At 41.4% G+C, this 10,969-nt stretch overlaps 1 long non-coding RNA gene across 2 annotated transcripts in view; it reads left to right on the forward strand.

Moving 5' to 3' along the window:
- The window catches only part of LOC141744753 (uncharacterized), a 30,383-nt gene extending 19,954 nt beyond the window's left edge, over positions 1-10,429 (forward strand). The window contains exons 4-6 of one of the 2 annotated variants that reach the window (XR_012587552.1): positions 61-223; positions 1,854-1,970; positions 8,818-10,429. This is a non-coding gene — a long non-coding RNA (uncharacterized LOC141744753). Of the gene's footprint in view, positions 1-60; positions 224-1,853; positions 2,240-8,817 lie in introns of both variants that reach the window. The other variant, XR_012587553.1, reaches the window with a different exon arrangement.
- Positions 10,430-10,969: the final 540 nt, after the last annotated feature.

Genomic DNA, 10,969 nt, shown 5'->3' on the forward strand with positions numbered 1-10,969 from the left:
TGCAGGTCAAGCCCGTGAGAGTGCCAGGTTATTGATGCAACTTATCTGTTGTTACTCAAGGTAAAAATCCCTGTCACTGTGGCGCTTGCAACTGGGAGAGAAAGAAGTAACTCATCCAGAAGTCTCCAAAACCTGACACATCCCATCAGTACCCCACAAATACGCTAGAAAACCAACAGGAGCGGAGCACTTCAGCAGCTCTGAGGCTTCCTGTGTTTGTAAGGTGAGTCCATAAAAACGCCCTACATCCGCTCCTGCTGTTTGAGATCCAGATGGTCATTTAGGACTGCACTGAAGACTGCCTGTGCACACGGGGGAAAGGGCTTGGATGCGATGGGAAGCGTTAATTTCCCAACTCTAGGTACTGCTGTGAACAGGCTTCTGAGCTGGGAAGAGGCAGAGTTGGGTTAGGTAGATGCACACTCCAACACCAGTCGGTGCCGTGGGGTACTTTAAAACTTTTTCACACACCTAATTAAAAATGGTTATGCTGTTCATCTAGTATATCTGGGCTAGAACTTACATGATCTACTTCGGGCTATGATATAGAGACAGTTATAAAAGGAAGAAAACGGCTATTCTGAATAGAAAAAGCTCCCAAACGATAATTACAGCATCACCATGTAGATATGGCAATTTAGCTACAAATGTCACCACAGTAACTCAGAGCGGATGCATGGCATACTCCATTCAACGTGCTAACTGCTGAAACTTGGTTTTCCTTTTCCCCTGGAATTTTTTTCTCCCCTTCTATATAGGTTGGTTTTGGGTATTTACAAGCAACCCCCGTAAACTGTCATACATCTGGGCAGAATTGACCCTGAAATGTATTCACCATACTGCGTGCAGCCAGGCTTACGCTAATAACAAGTGCTCTGAAGAAATAGGTTAGCTGCAGCATTAATCTGCTTTGTAGCCTGGGTTGAAGCAGGACTAATGCTGTGAGCTCCGCTAGCTCTTGGGAGCCGCACGCCACCCTTGGGAAGCGATGGCTGAGAGGCTGAGGACCTTCCCAGGGTAACGGTATATTCAATACACACCCAGCTCTCGGGGCTGCGAGGCAGCACCCGCCCTCCTCCCTCTTTCTTTACACGGCTGGGAGGAAGCTTCAGCATCGACCCCATGCTCCCCCTGAACAGAAAGAAAACCCCCCCATAGTGTGATGAGGGGAGTAATACATATAATACACTGAAGTGGTGAGGATTAGGCTTCCAGCAGAAGAAGGTGGTTTCTGTGTCGGTTTGGAAGCTGCCCGACTGGTAACGAATGACTAAAAAAAAAAAACAAACAAAACTAAGAATAAATGAATAAATGAGCCTTGCTGTTTGGCTGTGACATGCACATTCAGCGCAGCTGGCCAGGTCCCGGGAGGACGGCCGTGTCCTTGCCCTTCCACAGCCTGCCCTGTGAGCGCTCTCATTTGAGGCCAAGGAGATTTTTAGATGCCACAGGATAAAGGCTTTGAAGAAATGACTGTTATTACTGTTCTGATTGTTCTTATTACTGTCATAATTAGGATGATGGTAAGAGCTGAAAGCCTGAAAGATTAACCCATTGGTACAAGTTCAGGTAGCTTCTTGAATTCTCAAGCTATTTATATACAACAGGCAAAAGTCAGAGTGAAAAGGGAAGCTGGTTTATGAATCTGTTCGGGCAGGAGTTGAGCTGAACGCGCTCCAGCCTGCAGCTGGGAAAGCTGTCCCAGACTGAAGGGGGAGGAAAGGTTTGATTAATTTTCCAACAAGGGCCTGTAACTTGTTGTCCTTTGTATTAAATATAAGTAAAATTCTGTAGAATTTGCAAGTAAAACTTGTATCTCACTTGTGTAGTAAACATTTTGTTTATTGCTGCAGGATTTGCTGGATGCCCTTACACAGGTCCATTGCAGTCTCATGAGCACGTTAAAATGTATTTTAGACACCTCTCTATGGTGCTCAGATACCAGGAAAATTCCTCTTGGATCCTTCCAGGTACGACTCCTCATTTTGCACTGTCATCCTGCGATGCATCATTCTGCTGTATCACTGTGGCCAAATCAATTCCCCGGCCCATTTCATTAACCCATGTGGCTCCAATACCTACCTCTTCTTTACCACACGGAGAATTTTTTTGCCTGCACAAAGGTACAGGAGGAGTTTTCTGCTAGGGAGAAGATGTAATGATGGTGAACAGCAAGCAGGCAACACCGCGGAGTTGGATGGTGGGACTCGACACATGGGATCAACCTTTCCGCTAGCACGTATGTACATGGTGTTGTCTCAGGATAGTAAAAAGCACATTGCTTCAGAAATGGGACCAATGAGAGGTTGGCCACTGCGTCACCTGTGTTGACAGCATGTAACCCTGCTGCTACGTTGGAGTACTGTACTAACCAGGATAAGAGAGATCATGTCCTGGCCCAATATCTCTTGGTATAAATTTTTCACTATTTGTCATCTTTTCACCCACACTTCCCTGCATCTGAGGGTGGGAGAACACTTTGGCCTCGTGTACTTAACCTGTGTTTTCACATGCATAAGCACATACTATTGTAAATAATAGCGTAGACCTTCAGTAAACATTCAGTGCTGTGGCCTGGAAAGAAAAAGTGCTCTGTTTGCACTGTAATATGCAGCTATGTTAATTGAAAAGGGTGAAAAGAAAGAGTCTTACCAGAGCTGACATTGTGGGAAAGGTCAGAAATATTCCTGAAGCTGGTGGAAGGGAAAAGTCTTTGCAGTAGAAGCATGCTCCTGGGTTTGCTTGCAAGATGTTTGTCCATGCTTATGCCAGAAGTAATTGTTAACACTTGGAGCTCCATAGTATAATAAAAGTGCTTCTTTTTTAGGGCTATATATCAAACTATCTGGAAATTAGTGGGGGAGGAACTGGGACAGGATTTCTTAGTTTTGCAGGAAGCTTCTCCTGATCTCATTCCTTTCTTAAAGCTTTAGTTTTGCAAGGAATTTCAGCACCTGTTCACGGGCCTGTTCTACTACGTTTTAGTTTCATAGGCACCTTTGAAGTTGTAGCTGAGTGTGGCTGTTTTGGGTAGAACATTAGAGCAACTCCTGTTATTGCCGTTCTAACGCTATGAGGACGTACCCTGAAAGCTATTTCCCTTCTGCTCTGTCAGCTGGAAACAGCCTATCACGCAAATCCCTACCTCGAGACCGAATTGTAATCAGCCTGTTCAGATCCTGGTGCCAAAGTATTTGTCGGAAGCAACCTGAAGCTTTTTCTCAAGAGTGAATAATGGAATTGGATTTACTCCATGTTATATGGCACTGCTGTCAAGCATCCCATTGACTGAAAAGTGTTTAGTGATTAAAAGCTCCAAGTCAGTAAAGGAATGCAAAGAATTTAATTAAATTATGACATCTACGTGTCTGGCAAAACGAAGCAGAAATATCCCATAAGCATAGGTGCATTACCATTGATAAGCAAGAGTAAATAATATGTGTAATAATTACTACAACAATGAAGGTGAAATAATAGCTTATTAATATTTTTTTCTAGACTAAAATCTAGAGAAACCACACATTGCTGCAAAGCATTTATTTTAATTCTTGTTAAAGAAAAATTCTTCAATTTACATATTTTGCTTAGTCCTATGGAAAAAGAAAAAGAATTAGAGAAAAATTGAAAGATTTTAGAAAAATAGTCTACTTAAGCACTGTTTCTAATATTAATTCTGTAGCTATTGATATGAAGCTCAGGTCTTGATTATTTTTTTTTTTTAGATGGTATTGATACCATGTGGTATCCCTGCTCTCTGCTTGAATTTGTCCTAATTATGATATCAAATAGTCAATACGAAAAAGATTTCTGCCCTACACAAAGGGTTGATTTTATGTAGAAATATGAGACGTGTAAGCACATGGATATACATTACAATGAGATTTCCATGCTGTGATTAACTGAGTATAGGTCAAATTTTATTTTAAATCATATGATAATTATCCTATGAACATGAATGTGCCTCCTTAAGGCATACTTCATAGAACTGAATTTTAATGTAGTTAATAGTTTACCACAGATTCTCATTTTTAAAATGTCAGAGAAGCCAAGAAAAGCAAAAAAAAAAATCATCTAATATTCAAGTCCCAGGCTAAGCTTGCTGTTCAGTCATGTAAGAAGCAAACAGACATCACCGAGCCCTGGCCTGAAGTTGTATCATGGGATGTAATGTCATAATTAGATGTCAGATGGCACTTTTCCGTTTACCAGGCTCACGCTGTAGATGAGCACTGGCTCCAGGGATCAGGCAGTTCAGATGATGGAGTAAGGTTGTCCCAGATACCATCTTTTGTACCCTAATACAGCTGCTGTGGGCCTGATCCAAATTCCACAGTCACAGGTCCTGTCAGGAGTACTTTAGATAGCCTTTCCTGCAAACCCCCCAAAACTGCTAAATGATCTTTAAAATCCTCTCAAGACCAGTTTTCTGTGAAGTTATAGACCTGTGCTTATGTTGCCTACTGAAGACCGCTTGTGCTCTTTCATAAGGTCTCCTCTCTCATGTCTCCTTCATGCAGATAGACTAATGAAATACTTGTATTAAGGGACTATTACACCCTTTAAAGACTTTCTTTGAACTGTCGAAAACTTGCGAATGGAGTATGATATTTCAGGCCAAAATCAGGCTAGCCAGTGATATGAGACTGTGAGGCTAAAACTGATATTTTTGGCCATTCTGTCTCCTTCCTTGGTACTGCCGGCGACCACGTCGTATAATCCTTCTCCTGAACCAATAAAGCTCCACAGATACACAGCACCTGATCTTGCTTTTCTGTCCAAGCTGCCAGTTGCCCTCTACTCTCTGTGCTAATTCCAGACTAGAAAGAAAATAGCATACCAAGCTGTTAGAAAGCAGCCCGTTATTCTGATAACTAATACTAATGGGGCACTTGGGTGTTCCTGGTGCCATTTGGTTTGGGGGACCCAGGAGACCCTCCAGGCCAGCTGACAGCGTGTAGCTGGACAACACTGATCTAATATCCCTCCCTATAGAAATTCATCCCTGGTGCATCCCTTCTGTGAGAACTTGGTGTGGAATCTGTTACGGGTTTCCAGTTGTTCTGCATCTGTTTTATGCTGACAAAACTATTGGCAGATCCGTGACTGGCAGTGGAGAAATCCAGAAACAAGCCTTTTGTTCTTCATGCTTGAGAAGCAAATATCTGAATCTGGAAATTAAATTTGAGTTTCTTGCCAACATCTAGCAATAAAAATTTGATCGCAAGATGTCTCGTATGTTGGGCCAAATTTTCCTAAGCCTTTCCTTTGGGAAACAGTAGAGATACCTAGGGCGGATCATTCTGGACTTGAAAAGCTAGAAACATCTCTTTCCTTTTTTAAATTGTACATAATAAATATGCCCAAATGTATTTTAGCCAAAAGGATGGAACAATTTAATCAGTCCTCCCTCTCAGCCACTGGTATAATTGCAGGCCAACTCAGAGCAGCCAGTCTTGAGAGACCAAATCTTTCTGCCAGAATAACAGGCTGTTTGTCAAAGAACACCCTCGTGAGGAAAGACAATATTCCCACGCAGGTCTGATCAAAGCAGGTTTTTTCTGCCACTGCCGATATGCACAACTAAGCAACTTCTTGCAGCTCTGTTGCTCCGTTGGAACTCATCCGGACACCTGGGGTCTGGTGTGAGTTAATGGATAAGGATTAGTTATTTGCCAGCCTAAATTTTCCCAATCTATGATTCCTTTCCCCAGCTCAGGTTGCTGTATGGTTTCACAGTAAAATACTTCTCATTGGCAAAAACTCGAAAGTGTCTGTTTGAACGATGCGTGTGCTTCCTTTGCCATCCTTTAGGCAGGCAAATGCAGGGCCGGCACCTTGGGTTGAAGAAACACGGCCATGGTCTCCATATTCCCTAAAACTCTGCCGTTGCTGATAATGTGATAATCTTCTAGTTCAAAATAAATGGGGGCAAGCAGGATCTCCTCTGCGCAGGGAGTCGGACCCTCCAGCTGAATTCAGCCCCTTGCGTTGTAGTCAGCTCATGTATCCCATACAATTGCTCCCAGCAATTTTGAATCGATTTTGTTAGTTCCTGATCTTCTTCCCCACACCTTGTCTTACTGAAGTTAGTCAGCCTGGTGTGAAAGCACGAAGAAAAGCATGAAGAGGAAAAAATGTAAGGCAGTGAAGTATATTGAATGTGCACAATTATGGGGGGGGAAAAGAGCAAATCTATTCTCCTCCAAACTGTAGACCTGTGAAAGCTGTTTTTAAAGCTGATGCAAGGTTAGTAATCTAACTGCTGTTGTCCTCTTTTTCCTGCAAAACATTCCTGTCTATGGCAGAATGAGCTGGAATCAGTAGTTAAATCCTCTTTAAATAAGCAGCGGTTTCTAAATTGTTTTTGAGCTTAACACATGGCAGGCGGGCCCTCCATGGCTGCCCTGCCTGGAAGGCATCTTTGGTAGGATAAAATGAACTATTGCACCGGCGTTCCAGGACATCAACAGATCTGTGAGGGCTCCAAATATCGCTTTGTAGTAGCTGCCAGGATCACATCTGTTACCTGTTGGGGTGATGCTCAAATGCCTCTGATCTAAACCAGGTGTCAAAGTCAGCAGAATCCAATCTATAATGTATGAACTCCTACCGGAGCTTAAAATTTGGCGTTTAGATGGAATGTGTCTGTTCCATGCCCTTTATCTCTGTCCTTCACAAAAGACCATCAATTCTCAGCTGAAAAACAGCATCCGTGCTTTCGTGTTTTGCGTTCGGCTCTGCAGGCTGTCAAAGGTTCTCGTGGGAATGACCTCACAAACTCTTCCGTAATAAAATTCTGCAGAAAAATCACAGTGCAACCCGGAATATCTGCTCGATTTACACTGCAACACATGGAGCAGCACTTCTGGTTTCTACCTTGTGTGCCATGGCAAATTCTTGTGATTCTGAGCAGTGAAACGGCTGAGTGTATGCACAGCAAGGCAGATGGGACTGATTTATTAGAGTTCAGTAGGTTATCATTACTGTAGGAAGAGGTAATGACATATACTCTAATTAGAAAAAATACTCAGTGGTTAGGGTGAATGAAAGGCTAGAGCTGATTTGACCCCAATCAGTACAAATGAGGATACAGTGCTTCATCATGCAGACAGCGCCAATAGCATCGGGGTTCAAAAGCCATCTGGTCCTTCCAGCCTTTAAAAGAAACGTGCTCAAGGGTGTTTCGAGGACTGTTGTGTGTCAAACTTTGGTCTTTTCATGCAAATGGGAGTGAGCTGGGCTTCTGGAGGGCAATCGCTTTAATTCTTGTTTAAGTCATTGTAATGTCTGGGAAAATTTTAGCATGCTGGCAGAATCGGTACCAAGATGACACCCACCTACTGCCCATGTCTGGCCTGAGAGTCGTTGATTACACATTAAAATATGAACTCCATCTCCTGGTCAGCCTTACTTTAGGGACATCCATGGGTTTGCAAATCACAGTACAAAGAGCTAACCAGCAATGGGGTTACTGGCTGCTGTTGTTTTTACTGTTTCTGAGATCCTTACATAGCTCAAATGAAAGTAAAATTGAATTTATCTCACTGAATGAAACATTAATAATAAAAGGTATCCAAGGATATTTCCCAGCACTATGATGGAATTCAGGTTGCTATCTAACAATTGCTACCGATGAGCTACATGTTTTTATACTAAAAGTACAAAACCACTCAAATATAGTGGAATTATTTGAGTAGGACACAGCATTTTAGACATCTGCAAATGTGGGGTAAGAAGCTCAAAATTGTCATAAATGTGTTAGCTGGAAGCCTTAGCTAAGCAGTATTTTATATTCACGTGCAAGTAATAGAACTACCAGTTAATTTGGCTGAGTGCAGCCGTTCTCGTTTCTCAAAATGTTTTGGGTGGTGTTGGGCTTGAAGAGGTATCAACATATCAGCTTGCCCTTTGATCTCATATTTCTGGACATTTTTGCAAGTCTAAGGACTAGAAAAGTGTATTTAAGCTGTGTTTAAAAGGAGATGTTTAGGCTTTAGAGCATACTTTCAAGGCAACGGAAAAGCGAACGGAGGTTTTTCACATCAATTACAGCAGATGCAGAAAGGGGGAAGGCAAGTCTAAACCAGCTGGATAAATAAGAGAAAGGGTTCACAACAGCCCAGAGAAAAAAGGGTATTTAAAGTTTTACTCATCTCCGTATTTAGCCCCTTCCCAGCTTTCAGGGGAGAATGTGCTGTTGGCCCTCTGGTTCCACTAATCTTTTAGCAAGGAATAAAGCAGCCTGGGGATTTTTGTGTGAGGACGTAAGGTCAGGTGCGTGACGATGAACTCTCACTGGGTATCACAGCCTGAGTCCCAAAGGGGCCCGGAAAAATGAAAGCGAGTATTAAAGTATGTTACAGCCTTGCAGTAGCTTTTCAAGTCGAGCTTAGGGTATTTAACTTCCTGTTATTAAAACGTGCAATTAGCAGTCAAGGTCTTGGAGATAGTCACAGCCTTTGTGTTTAAAATATTTCACTTAGGGATGAAGTCTTTAATTTCTAATGGAAGCTATTTCAGGAAGAATATATATATGGAAGCCTGACTTAAACTTACTGTAAATTATTTGATAAAGAAACCCTGCTTCCATATAAGCTGAAATATGATTTGGGGGGGGGGATTTATATGCTAGTTTGGAATATCAGGAAGCTCCAAAAAAAAAAGAAAAATCAATCCTGCAGCTACTTAGCTCAAAAATTATGTTAATTAATTAGTAAAAACATAATTTTACCTGAGTAAGTGTAGCAGCATAATTGCCATCTCTCCTGAAAAAAAATCCCAACCCACTAATGATTTTACTTCTTGTCATTCTTTCAGAGTCGTGGCATTCCAAGCAGCAGAAAACAAATGCCCTGCGACAGACTGAGGGAACTTTATCCACTGCAGCATCCTTTTCCATAAATGTATCTTCTCCCCGCGTGACACGACCCACAGAGGAAGCCAGACGCACCTGAGGGAAGCTGCCTTGGTGCAGGAGGTTTGCCAAAACACGAGCGTTGCCCCAGCAGCGTGGGATTCTTCACTTCTTACAGTGGCTGAACGGTGTAACTTTTAATTTATCCATTCAGATCTTCTTCCTTTCAGTATTGCTTTGGATTTCTGGGTATCATGTTCACATTGCAATTGTGCAATGAGGGCTTATGCAAAACATAAGCACTGTATTCCAAATATAATTAAAATTTCTAGTTGCCTCTCTCCTTGAAAACGTATTTAAAAGAGGTATATGTTATCATCCATATCCAACTTGCGTTGGAATGGAAAAAATAAATCAGGTGAGGAAGACTTTGTCATAAAGTCTAAATGTGGAAGAGGATTTCTCAGGTAATGTATCATATGACTTAGAATATTAAATATTACTAAGAGAATTACTAATATTTCTAATAGAATATGAATGATTAGACTTTATGGTAGTAAAAGAATATCATATTTAAATTTGCCAAATACAACAACTTTGTAATTTTTGCTTTTTTATAGTTCAAGAAACCTAACAGAAATACAAATAAGGAAAAATACAACCAAACCTCCATTAAAGAAGTGACAAGGTCCAAAATGCAAACTGAACAAGATTTGCTTATTCTGTGCAAGAGAAACCTCTCGCTGGTACAACACTTGTGTGGCTTTGATGCCGAAAATAGGGAAGTAGCCTTGAAATAAACTTTTCATATTAAACCGGCTTTCTTTAGTTGATCAATATTGGCAAAAAGGTCTTATGACAACCACAGTTTTAAAATTTAATAACATACAACAATGCATAGTGTATCCAACTTCAAAGTACATTGTAAACACATTCTGGAAAGGCACAGACTTTGCTTTTCTTGGGGTTTTTTGTTTTGTTTTGTGGGGGGTTTTTTGTGTGTCTTTTTTTCTTATTTAATTCTACACTGCAAAAATTTACCCCTAAAAGGATTAGCTAAAATGGAGTTGAGATTCCTCACCACTTAGTTTAGTTCTTTAAATGTATGGACGCTGATGTTTACCTCTTTTTGGTAGAGATCGATCTTTCTTCTTCGGCCAATTCTTTTTCACACCCCTGGTCCCTGCCCTGCCCAGGCAGCTCTACAGAAACTAAAGAATCTACAAACAGTTGCTAAAGTTGAATGTGGATCCCTTCCAGCGTAGAAAAACCATTAAATTGAACTGGTTTTGTTTACTACAGCTGTACCCAAGGTCAAGATGCTCCAGAAAACGGATATTTCAGTCACAGACGCAGTTTAAAAAAGATTAGAAATAATTAATACAATTTTACGTTTGGTAACTGTTTAAATTCCATTGGCTGACAATGATGTGGAGAACTGAAAGTTTGATGGGGCAACAGCAGGTTTCCCCTTGGCTTCTTTACTTCGCTCCTTCCCTTCTGACTTTTAACATATGAAATAAAATTAAAAAGTTGCTGCCTGCTAAAATAAAAATGTCACAGTTCTGTGATCACAGATCTTTTTGCCTTGTCTGGAAGCAACTCAGAGAATGCACTATTCATATGTGGCTAATATTCAATAACAATAGATGATAGGAGTCGGGATTTTGGTAGTTTAGGTTTTACATCACATTTTACTTTTTACTGATTGACACCCCAGTAATACCAATAGGGCTTAAACACTGGGGAACTAATGTATCAACCACAAAGCCTCTGTTAAGTGGGACAGGAAACAATTTAATGCTAAATTCTTCCATTTCTGGGCGAGCAGCTCGGTAGACTTTGGTCTGCGGCTTCTTGGGTGCAAAACACTGGCATGTCCCCCTCACTTCCATTAGGGCTATGGGTTTACTGGGCACTTCTGCAAGAAAAAAGCCTGGTGTCTGAAGCTTATCATCCAGAAATGTAGACTGCTCTTGAAGATTTGACTTGGTGGCTTACTCAAGTCCATACAGCAATTCTATAGCAGAAACAGGATGCAAAATTCTGGGCCCCAACTCTGTGGCCTTAACTCCGATGCACTACAGAACTGTGGGCCGTTAACTTTAATGTGAA

Source organism: Larus michahellis, chromosome 6 (genome assembly GCF_964199755.1).
Source record: "Larus michahellis chromosome 6, bLarMic1.1, whole genome shotgun sequence".
Taxonomy (NCBI): domain Eukaryota; kingdom Metazoa; phylum Chordata; class Aves; order Charadriiformes; family Laridae; genus Larus; species Larus michahellis.